This window comes from Cetorhinus maximus, chromosome 23, assembly GCF_964194155.1.
Source record: "Cetorhinus maximus chromosome 23, sCetMax3.hap1.1, whole genome shotgun sequence".
Taxonomy (NCBI): Eukaryota; Metazoa; Chordata; class Chondrichthyes; order Lamniformes; family Cetorhinidae; genus Cetorhinus; species Cetorhinus maximus.
Genome location: NC_135901.1, coordinates 51,369,600 through 51,384,057, shown reverse-complemented (window position 1 = coordinate 51,384,057; position 14,458 = coordinate 51,369,600). Strand labels below are relative to the sequence as shown.

At 45.0% G+C, this 14,458-nt stretch overlaps 3 non-coding genes across 3 annotated transcripts; 1 reads left to right on the top strand and 2 right to left on the bottom strand.

Annotated features, from left to right (window-relative positions):
* Positions 1-510: 510 nt before the first annotated feature.
* trnas-uga (transfer RNA serine (anticodon UGA)) lies at positions 511-592 on the bottom strand. The gene has a single exon. It is a non-coding gene; the product is annotated as a tRNA-Ser (tRNA).
* Positions 593-3,254: 2,662 nt separating this feature from the next.
* Positions 3,255-3,336, bottom strand: trnas-aga (transfer RNA serine (anticodon AGA)). Its single transcript has one exon. It is a non-coding gene; the product is annotated as a tRNA-Ser (tRNA).
* A 3,134-nt stretch (positions 3,337-6,470) lies between these two features.
* On the top strand, positions 6,471-6,542 carry trnae-cuc (transfer RNA glutamic acid (anticodon CUC)). Its single transcript has one exon. It is a non-coding gene; the product is annotated as a tRNA-Glu (tRNA).
* The last annotated feature ends 7,916 nt before the right edge of the window (positions 6,543-14,458 follow it).

Sequence of the window (14,458 nt, the reverse complement as noted above, 5' to 3'; positions counted from 1 at the left end):
ATTAACTGAGACAGGGTCCAGTTTGATAGACACGTGGCAGGTTCTACTGGAGTAATAGCTGAGACAGAGTCTTGTGAAATGCAAATAAAAAGATGTTCTAGTTTTCTATAAGCAGAGACAAGCTCTAGTGCAGTGCCAACTGGGGCATGGCTTATTGTATCTTTGGTCGAGACCTGCTTCAGTGCAGTCACGACTGAGAAAGTGCCAACTGTATTATGGCCATAGTCCAGTACATTAACAACTGAGATTGAACCAATTACAGAAACAACTGAGAGATGACCTTCTCTAATATGATCAGCTACATGTCCTAGTGGAATAGAAACAGAAACGGCGTCTAAGTTAATATGAACAGAGACAGTGCCAATTGCAGTAATAATTGAGACCGCGTCTGCTTCATGTGATGTGAGCAATCACGGTTCCACTGCCACCCACTGGTCATTCTTTGCTACTGCAGGTGTTGTGAAAATGTCGATCCCATTTACAATGGTAAAAATCAGAAATAATGGAAAATGTAGTTGGCAGGATTTGAACCTGCGCGGGATAACCCCAATGGATTTCAAGACCATCACCTTAACCACTCGGCAACGACTACAAATGTTGGCAGTAAGCCTGTATTATTTATATGAAGTCATAGAATGGTGACAGCAGACAAAGAGGACGTTCTGCCCGCCCTGTCTCTGTCACAACCTAGCGGGGCATGCACACGCGTTATTTCCTATGTGAAAATTCAGGGAGATCAATGTTGTTTCCTCCTGGAGCCTCAGCTTGTTCTGAATTTCAAACTGTGGAAGGTAATCGACCTACAAAATCCACAAAGTTGTAATGCATTCCTCTCAATCATCAATAACATCATTCACATCTTCCACTTCTTTGCTGCACCTCTTTCCAAACATTGCAAACTCCACTTGCATCGTTCATCCTGATATTTTTTCTCTTTGACATTTTAATATGAAGTTGCACAACCAATTTTAGTCAAGTTTGTGTGGGTGAATATGTGTCCATCCCCTCGGGGAACTGAACCGCATTGACACACACAGAGGAACACACACCGACACAAAGAACGAGAGTGACAGAGGCCGAAGGAGAGACAAACACCCAGAAAGCAAGAATGTCACCAACTTGGACAATTATTGTTCCATTTCAGACTGCAAATGTAGTGAATATTTGCAGATGAACTGAAGTCAGAAACACGGGGGTGTTTGGGTGGTTTTCTTCTTCATTTGACCGATAATTTATTCTGCAGACAGTTTGTGTCAAACAGGAATGAGAAGAAGTGGAGTTGGCAGGATTCGAACCACGTGGAAAAACGCCTTAACCACTCGGCCAGAACAACGGTGTAAAGGCTGCATGTTGTTTGTTTAAAATAATAGAATGAATACAGGGAGTTCCAGTGAAAGAAGGTCTTCCAGTCCGTGCCATTACCCCACCTTTTCCCAGTCACCCTGGGATTTACACTGTCTCTCCTCATTCTTCCAACTGAAATACAACACGGCACAGCTCAGCTGCCCCTTCACCGCACGGAGAATCTTTTGGAAGCGTCTCAAATAACAAAGCACCAGAAAGTTTGACAGCGGTGGGAGTAAAGCCCAAATCACCAGAGAGATCGAAACCTGAACCAGCGGCTAAGCCCACTCAGCCTCACTACCACATTCAGATTAGACACAAAGATTGTCTTCACCAACATTGACACTGAATTAGAATATAAAAAATAATGTTCAGGAATTGGCCATTCGGACCGTCGAGCATTCTCAGTTACTTAATAAAATCATCTGAAATCTTCAATCAACCTCCGCTGTGTAACATCCAGAAGTTTAGTTGCTGAACAGTCTCCACTCAAAATAATGAGAGAAATGTCCTGTTAACTGCTTCTTTGTTGTTGCTGATATGAAGTCAGAGAACTAACATGGGTAATGTTTGGGTGGTAAAAATGGGAAACTGAACCACATTGACAGACACAGAAAATCACAAATATGCACGTTGTTAAGATTTGAACTTGTGCTTATTTTCACACTGTCTTTCAATGTGCAGAAAGTGGAGCTGTGATCAGCTTATAGCTCAGAAGATGCACAGCAAGAATGTACATAACAGGCTGATGCTCACGGTGCCTGTTTGGACTCGGTGAGCTGCATCTTACGATTGAGACCATTTAATTGTCGTTCATCGAGCCCGGTTCCAAATTCCGTGCTAGAAATCATAAGAAAACTCGCTAAATTGGCCTATTGTCTTGAATTCAAAGCATCACATGGAAGATAAGAAAGTTAATCTTAACCGTGGTGTTAGGAAACAACAAATGACAGAATGTTACAGCAAAGAAAGAGGCCATTCGGCCCTGTGTGCTGCTTTCAAAGAGCAGTGTGATTGGTTGATCTGAATATTCAAAGATATTCGTCATTTAGGAAGAATGGGCAAAAAGGGAAAGGAGGCTGAGTCGCGCTGTAAATAAGGAACGAGATTGGTACATTAGTGAGAGAGGATCTCAGATTGAAGGATCAAGATGTAGAATCAGTTTGGGTGGAGCTAAGAAACAGCAAGAGGCAGCAAACATTGGTGGGCGTTGTTTATAGGCCGCCAAACTGTAGTGGAGTTTACTTTTACAAACTTTGACCAAATTGTCCGTGTCGGATGAACACAAGTGTCCTCTTCAGCCAATGAGAAGAGCCATTGCTGTTCGCTGGAACATGAAATCGATACTTTCCTCCTTTAAGACAGTTCTTAAAGCCTCCCCCTTTGACCGAGCTTTTAGTCATCTGACCGATTATGTGGCTCAGTGTCACACTTTGTGATAAAATGCTCCTGGGGAACGCCTTGTGACGTTTCATTAGGAAAAATGAGCTTTATAAATATAAGTTGTTGTTGTAGTCCATACATAGAAAGAGACAAACTACTCTTGTCTCTTTCATCCTGATATTTTTCACTGTAACATTGTAATGTGAACTTGCACCACTAATGTGAATACAGTTTCTGCTCGTAAAAATGTGTTCACCTCCTCAGGGAACTAAACCACATTGACCCACACAGAGGAACACAGACAGGTATACACCGAGAGTGACAGAGGCCTAAGGAGAGACAAATGCCACAGTAAAATCATGTTACCAAATTGGCTCCGTTTTGTTTTCCATTTCCAACTGGAGATTTGCAGAAGGCTCACAAATGAACGGAAACAAGAGAACACGGGTGCGTTTGGATCGCTTTCCCTCGATTCAAACGATAATTAGCTCTGTCTGTGCGCCGATAAAATCCAAAATAATGAGAAACGTAGTCGGCAGGATTCGAACCTGCGATGGGCAAAGCCAATGGATTTCTAATCCATCGCCTTAACCACTCGGCCACGACTACAGAAGCTGGTCCCCTACTACTATTATTTGTATGAAATCATGCAATGGTTACAGCGGAGAAAGAGGTCTTTCTGCCCGTCCTGTCACTGCCATTACCTGATCTTTTCCCCGGAACCCTGCAATTTACACTCTCTCTCCTCGTTCTCCCAACCAAACTGGGAATGAAAGAGTGAGAATGATCCAACCCAACCAATTACTGCCTCATCAGTCTACTCTCCATCATCAGTAAAGTAATGGAAGGAGTCATCAACAGTACCATCAAGCGGCACAGACTTAGCAATAACCTGCTCACCGATGCCCAGCTTGGGTTCCGCCAGGGCCACTCAGCTCCTGATCTCGTTACAGCCTTGGTTCAAATATAAACAAAAGAACTGAACTCCCGAGATGAGTTGAGATCAGCATTTGACCGAGTGTGGCATCAAGGTGCCCGAGCACAACTGGAGTTAATGGGAATCAGGGGGAGTCTCTCCGCTTGTTGGAGTCATACCTAGCACAAAGGAAGATGGTTGTGGTTGTTGGAGGTCAGTCATCTTAGCTCCAGGACATCACTGCAGGAGTTCCATAGGGTAGCGTCCTCGGCCCGACCATCTCCAGCAATGAACTTCCATCCATCATAAGGTCAGAAGTGGCGATGTTAGCTGATGATTTCACAATGTTCAGCACCATACCCGACTCCTCAGATACTGAAGCACTCCATGTCCAAATGCATCAAGATCTGGTCAGCCCAAGCCTGGATATTGCCAAGTGGCAAGTAACATTCGCACCCCACAAGTGTCAGGCAATGACCATCTCCAACACGAGAGAATCCAACCATCGCCCCTTGATGTTCAATGGCATCACCATCACTGAATCCCTCACTATCAACATCCTGGGGGTTCCCATTGACCAGGAACTGAACTGGACTAGCCATCTAAATATGGTGGCTACAAGAGCAGGTCAGAGGTTAGGAATCGTGCAATGTGTAACTCACCTCCTGACTCCCAAAATCCTGTCTACCATCTACAAGGCACAAGTTAGGAGTGTGATAGAATACTCCTCACTTGCTTGGATGAGTGCAGCCCCCGCAACACTGAAGAAGCTGGACACCATCGAGAGCAAAGCAGTCCACTTGACTGGCACCACATCCACATTCACTCCCTTCACCACCGATGCACAGAAGCAGCAATGTGTACCATCTACAAGATGCACTGCAGGAATTCACCAAGGCTGCTTAGACAGTAGCGTCCAAACCCACGACCATTACCAGTTGGAAGGACAAGGGCAGCAGATAGATAGGAACACCATCACCTTCAATTCACTCACCATCCTGACTTGAAAATATATCGCCATTCCTTCACTGTCACTGGGTCAAAATCCTGGACCTCCCTTCCTAACAGCACAGTGGAAGTACCTACACAACATGGACTGCAGCGTTTCAAGAAGGCAGACCACCTTCCCAAGGGTAACTAGGGATGGACAATAAATGCTGGCCCAGACAGCGAAGCCCACATCACGTGAATGAATAAAAAAACAAGATCCAGGTTTACCTGCAAATTATATTGCCTTGAACTTCTGACCAAAGTAAGGCACTGCAAACGTCAGTGTCTGGAGCAAGTCTGACATATTTGCTCGGGTGTGGAACCAGCTGAAGCTTTTAATATTGGTCTTCTTAACACCGAGTTTCCAAATGGGAATTGTTCAATGGCTTGAAAGCGAAAAAAACAGGGCTAAGGAGAAAGAGAAGGAAATTGTCATTAATTATAAAGCTCTTTGTCCAAAACTGACATAGACAGCATGGTGGAAGGTCCTCTTACTGAGCTGTGCCATTTGATGATGACATTGTTGATCAGTCTGTCTCCAGCATTCCTAATGAGAACAGCCGAATTCCATTTCTTCAAAACAAAGACCCAAAGTGCTGCTGCATGACGTCACCGCTTAACATTCCAGACAGCTCCATTGGGATCTTTACAGCGCAGGGTTTATAGAGGCGAGTGAGGTCATATTCGCTTCACATATGATGGAGCTGCGGTTTGAAAGCTGGCAAGAGCATTATCCAAGCTTGTTTATTCAAGTGAGTGAAAGTTCAATAATTTCCGTTTGTTGTAAATATGAACACGACGGTTGCAATCCTGCTGACTAAAGTTTTCACCATTTTTGATTTTAACCAAATTAACTATCAGTTAATTACAAGGAAACCCATCCAAATACGTCCGTATTTTCTGATTTTCATTCATTTGTCAACATTCAGGAAATTTGCTTTCAGAAATGGAACAAACACTGAGCCAAGTTGGTGACACCCTTGCTTTCTGGGCGTGTGTCTCTCTTTACGCCTCTGTTAATCTCGATATTTTTCTCTCTGTGTCTGTTCCTCTGTGATTCTCAATGTGGTTCAGTTCCCTCAGGGGGTTAAAACGTTTTTAACGTCGCAAACTTGATTCACATTAGTTGTGCGAATTCATGTTAAAATGTCACAGACAAAAAGTATCAGCATGAAAGATAAAACAGGAGACTGGCCCTTTCTATATATATCCTACAACAACAACTTAAATTTATAAAGCGCTTTTAACCTAATGAAACGTCACAAGGCGTTACCCAGGAGCATTATACAACAAAGTATGACACCGAGCCACATATTCGGTCAGATGACTAAAAGCTCGGTCAAAGGGGGAGGCTTTAAGAATTGTCGTAAAGGAGGAAAGTATCGATTTCATTTTCCAGCTAACAGCAATGGTTCTTCTCATTGGTGAAGAAGTCGCTTGTGTTCAACCTAAACAGACCATTTGGTCGGAGAAAGTTGTCTCTGGAAGAGGTCCGGAATGAAAAAAAAATGTCAAAAGTTGCCTCCATAATCCAAATGTCAAGCCTTATTGGTCGTTTCCCTGATGTCCAGTGACTGGGAATCGGCGCTTCCATTGGACCAACAGCGAATAGGCTGGAGGGCATTGGAAATTGAAAGATTCACATGAGCAGCTTGTGGGACTATTTACCTCACTGTCGGTTTCATGTTCCAGATCACAGAAACCGTTGTTTTCATTGGCTGAAGAAGTCGTTTATCTTGAACCTTAACAGGCAGTTTTATGGTGAAAGAGATCTGAACTGAAAAACAATAGGCAAAAGCAACGTAGATCAGCCAAACCGAAATAAGTTGGCCTAACGTCCCTGGTGGTCTAGTGGTCAGGATTCGGCGCTCTCACCGCCGCGGCCCGGGTTCGATTCCCGGTCAGGGAATGTCGAGTTATTGAGTTTTTTTAGAACGAGCGTCGATCACTCGTTGACTGGAAACGTTTTAAACCCCACCAGAATCAGAGGAGTGAGGGTTCAAGGGCACCTTAAGAGCTAGAAAACATCACACTTGGTTCAAGTGGAATGAAGCAAGAGGAGAGGAGAAGGGCTGGTTGCAAAGCACTGACGATAGAAATGTTGGTGTGAGGCAAAATATGCGTGGGAGAAGAACGAATTTTGCTGCCTACTGTTTGCACCGGCACAAATGTCACTTCTGATGGATCAACCAATCACAACTGCTCTTTGAAACCAGAACGCCCGGCCGATTGGCCTCTTTCTGTGCTGTAACTTTCTATAATTTTATGTTTCCCAACAGCACGGGTCATTCTGCCATTGTATAATGCACTCGAGTGAGATGTACTTTCTTACCTTGTATTCGGCTCTTTTGAAACCAAAACACGGAGCAAATTCAGCGAGTTTTCTTGCCATTTCCAGCACGAGATTTGTCACGAGACTAATTGAGCGACACATTAATGGTGCCAATCCTTCACTGGAGCTCACCGCGTCCAAGGTGCACTGTTATCATCAGCCTGTCATGTACCTTCCTGCAGTATATCTGCTGAACAATATAAGCCTATCACAGCTCTGCTTTCTTCACATTGAAAGCCAGTGTGAAAATCAATTTCAAAGCTGAACAACTGGGAGGGGAGTGACTGTGGATAAGGGGCACTGGGCACATTCCTATAATCAGTATCTGGGAGAACCAGGAAGATGAGATCCAGTTGTCTCTTTACCCACGAGTTATACCCATTCCCATGAACTGACTGTCTCTGCATGAAGCAGCTAATTGACCTGGGGGCTGGACGGGTAGAGGGAGCTGGAGGCGAGACAGGGACAGAAGCAGAATGAGATGCGACATGAAAGTGTTTTGAATTAGATGTGTGTCAGTTGCTTTCAGTGATGCTTTCAGTCTTGTAAGTTTCACAGGAGCCGCAGTGATTGGTTGGTGTTTTTTTTTTATTTCAAGCAGCAAGATTTTAAAAGTAAAAAGATAAAAGTCTGAACCTTTCCATATATATCCGACAACAACAGCTTAGATTTATAAAGCGCCTTTAACCTAATGAAACGTCATAGGACGTTCCCCAGGAGCATTATATATCAAAGTGTGACACCGAGACACATATCCGGTCAGATGTCTAAAAGCTCGGTCAAAGGGGGAGGCTTTAAGAACTGTCTTAAAGGAGGAAACTATCGATTTCATGTTCCAGCCATCAGCAATGGTTCATCTCATTGGTGAAGAAGTCACTTGTGTTCAACCCAAACAGACTAATTGGTCGGAGAAAGTTGTTTCTGGTGAAAGAGATCGGGAATGAAAAAGAAAATGTCATAAATTGCCTCCATAATCCAAATGTCAAGCCTTGTTGGTAGTTTCCCTGATGTCCAGTGACTGGGAATCGGCGCTTCCATTGGATCAACAGCGAATAGGCTGGAGGGTTTGGAAATTGAATGTTGTACATGAGCAGCTTGTGGGGCTATTTCACCTCACTGTCAATTTCATGTACCAGATCATAGAAACCGTTGTTTTCATTGGCTGAAGAAGTCGTTTATCTTGAACCTAAACAGGCAGTTGTGTGGTGAAGGAGATCTGAACCGAAAAACAATAGGCAAAAGCAGCGCAGATAAGCGAAATCAAAAACTGCTGGCGTAGCTTCCCTGGTGGTCTGGTGGTCAGGATTCGGCGCTTTCACGGCCGCGGCGCGGGTTCGATTCCCGGTCAGAGAATGTCGAGTTATTGAATTTGTTGGAATGAATGTTGATTTTTCATTGATTGGAAACGTTTAAAAGCTCCACCAGAATCAGAGAAGTGAGAGTTTAAGTTTCGCCTCAGAGCTGGAAAACATCACACTTGGTTCAAGTGGAGTGAGGGAATGAAGGAAGAGGAAAAGTTGCAAAGCACTGAGTATAGACATGTTGGTGTGAGGCAAAATATGGGTGGGACAAGTACGAATATTGCTGCCTACTGTTTGCATCGGCACAAATATCACTCCTGATGGATCAAACAATCGCTACTGCTCTTTGAAAGCAGCACGCCCGGACGAATGGCCTCTTTCTGTGCCGTAACTTTCTATAACTTTATAGCAACAGCACGGGTCATTCTGCCATTTTATAACCCACTCGAGCGAGATGTACTTTCTTACCTTGTATTCGGCTCTTTTGAAACCAAAACACGGACCAAATTCAACGGGTTTTCTTGTCATTTCCAGCACGAGATTTGTCACGAGACTAATTGAGCGACACAGTAATGGTGCCAATCCTTCCCTGGTGCTCACCACATCCAAAGAGCACTGTTATCATCGTCCTGTCATGTATCTTCTTGCACTACATCTGCTGAACAATATAAAGCTTATCACAGCTCTGCTTTCTTCACATTGAAATCCAGTGTGAAAATCAAATAAAAAGCTGAACAACTTGGAGGGGAGTGACTGTGGATAATCGGCACTGTGCACATTCCTGTAATCAGTATCTGGGAGAACCAGGAAGATGAGATCCAGGAGTCTCTTTACCCCACGAGTTTTACCCATTCCCACGAATTCACCGTGTCTGCATGAAGCAGCTAATTGACCTGGGAGCTAGACGGGCAGAGGGAGCTGGGGGCGAGACAGAAGCAGAAAGAGATGCGACATGAAAGTACTTTGAATTTGACGTGTGTCAGTTGCTTTCAGTGATGAATGTCTGCCATGTAAGTTTCACAGGGGCCTCACTAATCAGTTGGTGTTTTATTTAAGCAGCAAGATTTCAAATTAAAAAGATAAAAGCAAATTAATGTGAATGATGGAAATCTGAACCAAACAGAGCCAAACAGAGGCCAACAGAGCAGAACAGAGCCAAACCGAGCCAAACAGAGCTAAACAGAGCCAAACAGTGCAAAACAGAGCCAAACCGAGCCTAACAGAGCCAAACAGAGCCTAACAGAGCACAAGAGAGCGAAACAGAGCCAAACAGAGCCAAACAGAGCAAAACAGAGTGAAATAGAGCAGAACAGAGCTAAACAAAGCCAAACAGAGCAAAACAGAACCAAACAGAGGACAACAGAGCCAAACAGAGGAAAGTAGAGCCAAACAGAGCCAAACAGAGCCGAACAGATCCAAGCAGAACCAAAGAGAGGCAAACAGAGCTAAACAGAGCCAAACAGATCCAAACAGAGCAAAACAGAGCCAAACCGAGCCAAACTGAGCCAAACAGAGCCAAACAGAGCCAAACAGAGCACAACAGAGCCAAACAGAGCCAAACAGAGTCAAACAGAGCAAAATAGAGCAAAACGGAGACTAACAGAGCCAGACAGAGCCAAACAGAGCCAAACAGATCAAAACAGAGCCAAACAGAGCACAACAGAGCCAAACAGAGCCAAACAGAGGAAGGCAGAGGCAAACCTAGCCAAACTGAGCCAAACAGAGCCAAGCAGAGCACAACAGAGACAAACAGAGCCAAACAATGCCAAACAGAGTAAAACAGAGCCAAACAGAGCCAAACAGAGCCAAACAGAGCTAAATAGAGCCAAACGGAGCAAAACACAGTGAGACAGAGCAAAAAGAGCCAAACGGAGCCAAACAGTGCCAAATAGAGGAAAACAGAGCCAGAAAGATCCAAACAGAGCCAAACAAAGTAAACAGAGTCAAACAGAGCCAACCCGAGCCAAACAGAGCCAAACAGAGCACTACAGAGACAAACAGATCCAAACAGAGCACAACAGAGCGAAACAGAGCCAAACAGAGTCAAACAGAGCAAAGTAGAGCAAAACGGAGCCTAACAGAGCCAGACAGAACCAAACAGAGCCAAACAGAGGCAGACAGAGTGATAAAGAGCAAAACAGAGCGAAACAGAGCCAAACAGAGCATAACAGAGCAAAACAGAACCAAACAGAGGAAAAGAGAGCAAAACAGAGCCAAACAGAGCTAAACAGAGCGGAACAGAGCCAAACAGAGCAAAACAGAGCCAAACAGAGCCAAATAGAGCCAAACAGAGCCAAACAGAGTGAAACGGAGCCAACGAGAGCGAGACAGAGCAGAACGGAGCCAAACAGAGCCAAACAGAGCCAAACGTAGCAAAACAGAGTGAAATAGAGCAAAACAGAGCCACACAGAGCCAAACAGAGCCAAACAGAGCCAAACAGAGCACAACAGAGCCAAACGGAGCCAAACAAAGCCAAACGGAGCAAAACAGAAGCAAACAGAGGACAACAGTGCCGAACAGAGCCAGACAGAGCCAAACAGAGCCAAACCGAGCCACACAGAGGAAAACAGAGCCAAACAGAGCCAATCAGAGAGTAACAGAGCCAAACAGAGGAAAGCAGAACCAGACAGAGCCAAACAGAGCAGAATAGAATTAAACAGAAACAAACAGAGCTGAACAGCGCAAAACAGAGGCAAACAGAGGCAAACAGAGCCAAACAGAGCAAAACACAGAGCAAAACGGAGCAAAACAGAGTGAGACAGAGCAAAACAGAGTCAAACGGAGCCATACAGAGCCGAACAAGGCAAAACAGAGCCAAACAGATCCAAACAGTGCCAAACAAAGCACAACAGAGCCAAACAGAGCCAAACAGTGTACAACAGAGACAAACAGTTGCATAAAGAGCCAAACGGAGCAAGACAGAGCCACACAGAGCCAAACAGAGTGGAACAGAGCCAAACAGAGCAAAACAGGGCCAAACAGAGCCAAACAATGCCAAGCAGTGCAAAACAGATCAAAACAGAGCCAAACAGAGCACAACAGAGCCAAACAGAGCCAAACAGAGGAAGGCAGAGCCAAACCAAGCCAAACTGAGCCAAACAGAGCGGAACAGAGCCAAGCAGAGCACAACAGAGACAAACAGAGCCAAACAATGCCAAACAGAGTAAAACAGAGCCAAACAGAGCCAAACAGAGCTAAATAGAGCCAAACGGAGCAAAACACAGTGAGACAGAGCAAAAAGAGCCAAACGGAGCCAAACAGTGCCAAATAGAGGAAAACAGAGCCAGACAGATCCAAACAGAGCCAAACAAAGTAAACAGAGTCAAACAGAGCCAACCCGAGCCAAACAGAGCCAAACAGAGCACTACAGAGCCAAACAGAGACAAACAGATCCAAACAGATCCAAACAGAGCACAACAGAGCCAAACAGAGGGAAACAGAGCCAAACAGAGCATAACAGAGCCAAACAGAACCAAACAGAGGAAAATAGAGGAAAACAGAGCCAAACAGAGCTAAACAGAGTGGAACAGAGCCAAACAGAGCAAAACAGAGCCAAACAGAGCCAAATAGAGCCAAACAGATCCAAACAGAGTGAAACGGAGCCAAACAGAACCAAACAGAGCAAAACAGAGTGAAATAGAGCAAAGCAGAGCCACACAGAGCCAAACAGAGCCAAACAGAGGCGAACAGAGCACAACAGAGCCAAACAGAGCCAAACAAAGCGAAACGGAGCCAAACAGAGCCAAACAGAGGAAAACAGAGCCAGACAGATCCAAACAGAGCCAAACAAAGTAAAACAGAGTCAAACAGAGCCATCCCGAGCCAAACAGAGCCAAACAGAGCACAACAGAGACAAACAGAGACAAATAGAGCCAGACAGATCCAAACAGAGCACAACAGAGCCAAACAGAGCCAAACAGAGTCAAACAGAGCAAAATAGAGCAAAACGGAGCCTAACAGAGCCAGACAGAGCCAAACAGAGCCAAACAGAGGCAGACAGAGTGAAACAGAGCAAAACAGAGCAAAACAGAACCAAACAGAGGAAAAGAGAGGAAAACAGAGCCAAACAGAACTAACCAGAGCGGAACAGAGCCAAACAGAGCAAAACAGGGCCAAACAGAGCCAAATAGAGCCAAACAGAGCCAAACAGATTGAAACGGAGCCAACGAGAGCGAGACAGAGCAGAACGGAGCCAAACAGAGCCAAACGTAGCAAAACAGAGTGAAATAGAGCAAAACAGAGCCACACAGAGCCAAACAGAGCCAAACAGAGCACAACAGAGCCAAACAGAGCCAAACAAAGCCAAACGGAGCAAAACAGAACCAAACAGAGGACAACAGCGCCAAACAGAGCCAGACAGAGCCAAACAGAGCCAAACAGAGCCACACAGAGGAAAACAGAGCCAAACAGAGCCAAAATGAGGATAACAGAGCCAAACAGAGGAAAGCAGAACCAGACAGAGCCAAACAGAGCAGAACAGAATTAAACAGAAACAAACAGAACCAAACAGCGCAAAACAGAGGCAAACAGAGCCAAACATAGCCAAACCGAGCAAAACACAGAGCAAAACGGAGCAAAACAGAGTGAGACAGAGCAAAACAGAGTCAAACGGAGCCATACAGAGCCGAACAAGGCAAAACAGAGCCAAACAGATCCAAACAGTGCCAAACAAAGCACAACAGAGCCAAACAGAGCCAGACAGAGCCAAACAGAGCCAAACAGAGGCAAACAGAGTGAAACAGAGCTAAACAGAGGAAAGCAGAGCCAGACAGTGCCAAACAGAGCAGAACAGAATTAAACAGAACAAAACAGAGCCAAACAGCGCATAACTGAGGCAAACAGAGCCAAACAGAGCAAAACACAGAGCAAAACGGAGCAAAACAGAGTGAGACAGAGCCAAACAGAGTCAAACGGAGCCATACAGAGCCGAACAAGGCAAAACAGAGCCAAACAGATCCAAACAGTGCCAAACAAAGCACAACAGAGTACAACAGAGACAAAAAGTTGCAAACAGAGCCAAACAGAGCAAAACAGAGCCACACAGAGCCAAACAGAGTGGAACAGAGCCAAACAGAGCCAAACAGAGGCAAACAGAGCCAAACAATGCAAACAGAGCAAAACAGAGCCAAACAGAGCCAAACAGACCCAAATAGAGCCAAACGCAGCAAAACACAGTGAGACAGAGCAAAACAGAGCCAAACGGAGCCACACAGAGCCAAACAGAGCAAAACAGTGCCCGACAGATCCAAACAGAGCCAAACAAAGTACAACAGAGTCAAACAGAGCCAAACAGAGCCAGACAGAGCACGACAGTACCAAACAGAGACAAACAGAGCCAAACAGAGCCAAACAGAGCTCAACAGAGACAATCAGAGCCAAACAGAGCTAAACAGAGCCAATTAGAGCAAAACAGAACCAAACAGAGCTAGACAGAGCCAAACAGAGACAAACAGAGGTTAACAGATTGAAACAGAGCAAAACAGAGCGAAACAGAGCCAAAAAGAGCATAACAGAGCCAAACAGAACCAAACAGAGGAAAAGAGAGGAAAACAGAGCCAAACCGAGCTAAACAGAGTGGAACAGAGCCAAACAGAGCAAAACAGAGCCAAACAGAGCCAAATAGAGCCAAAAAGAGCCAAACAGAGTGAAACGGAGCCAAACAGAGCCAAACAGAGCAGAACGGAGCCAAACAGAGCCAAACAGAGCCAAACAGAGTGAAATAGAGCAAAACAGAGCCACGCAGAGCCAAACAGAGGAAAACAGAGCCAGACAGAGCCAAACAGAGCAGAACAGAGTTAAACAGAACCAAACAGAGCCAAACAGAGCAATACAGAGCCAAACAGAGCCAAACAGAGCAAAAAAATAGAGAGCAAAACGGAGCAAAACAGAGTGCGACAGAGCAAAACAGAGCCAAACGGAGCCATACAGAGCCAAACAAGGCAAAACAGAGCCCAATAGATCCAATCAGAGCCAAACAAAGCACAACAGAGCCCAACAGAGCCAAACGGAGCCAAACAGAGCACAACAGAGACAAACATTGCCAAACAGATCCAAACAGAGTGAAACGGAGCCAGACAGAGCCAAGCAGAGCAGAATGGAGCCAAACAGAACCAAACAGAGCCAAACAGAGCAAAACAGAGTGAAATAGAGCAAAACAGAGCCAAATGGAGCCATACAGAGCTGAACAAGGC